The following is a 1,020-nucleotide window of genomic DNA, read 5'->3' as shown; positions in this document are numbered from 1 at the left end:
CCACATTATCTCATTCGTCTGTAGTGTTTCATTCATCCTGTTTTGCTGTTAAAGGAGAAACCCGAAACGTCCATTTTTTATATGTTTTCGTATATTAGATTGAAGCTTACATTCAATTTCACATTGTTATTTATTTCTTCGATCTTCGAGCAGAACCATTTACACTAAAAAGATATGTGATTTGGGTCTTATTTATATGTTGTGTTCAGGAGAATTGAGCTTTGCGCTTTTTTATATAGAGCAATATCCACTAAACGTGCTCAAAGCACTTTACAAGGGGTATCTGGCCAACAGCAACACTTAATATGTAGGACGAGACATGACGCCTGTTAAGCGATATTACAATCTATGTCGGACAGAGACAACGCTGTTAACGGCCAGGTAATCATTTTACACATGAGTACGGTGAGAGAATGTGAGTATAGAGACTTCTCCAAGGACTCAATTATGCGCCGAGCGTGGCTCGAACCTATGACCATCCGATCCGAAAGCGAGTGCCATACTAGTAGACTACATAGCCGCACAAGGAATACAATGCGCTTCAACAGTCATGTCGTCACTTCCCTGGTAATGACGCATGGTAACTTAGTAACTGGCTCTAAACTATCGGGAAAATGGCGGACGCCCTTATGAAATATTTCTCCGACGAGCATAAAAGTCTATCCAGAGGAGAATAACATTATAAATCTGATCATGTTTTGACTTTTATACATTTTGATCACAAGACATGTGAAAAGTTATGGCCAGCATGAAGAATAAAAAGTACCGATTTTCTTTGTTTAGAACCACGATGGCAGCCGTTGCTGGGCGATGTGACATCAGACTATTGAATCCAATTGCGTACATATGTATGACATAATTTATCATCTCATAGTTTTAATCTTAATTCTGATTTTAGATTCACTCTTTGGCACCTGGCCCACTACGATGTATAACCGGTGTGAGGAGATGTGTCACATATATAGTATTGTAATATCTTTCATTAAAACATTATTTAATGTAGATTTTACAAGAAGAAGA

Source organism: Berghia stephanieae, chromosome 12 (assembly GCF_034508935.2).
Source record: "Berghia stephanieae isolate SIO BIC M18660-M18661 chromosome 12, UCSD_Bste_1.3, whole genome shotgun sequence".
NCBI classification, from domain to species: domain Eukaryota; kingdom Metazoa; phylum Mollusca; class Gastropoda; order Nudibranchia; family Aeolidiidae; genus Berghia; species Berghia stephanieae.
The sequence above is the reverse complement of the archived record's forward strand: the minus strand, read 5'-3'. Positions refer to the sequence as shown.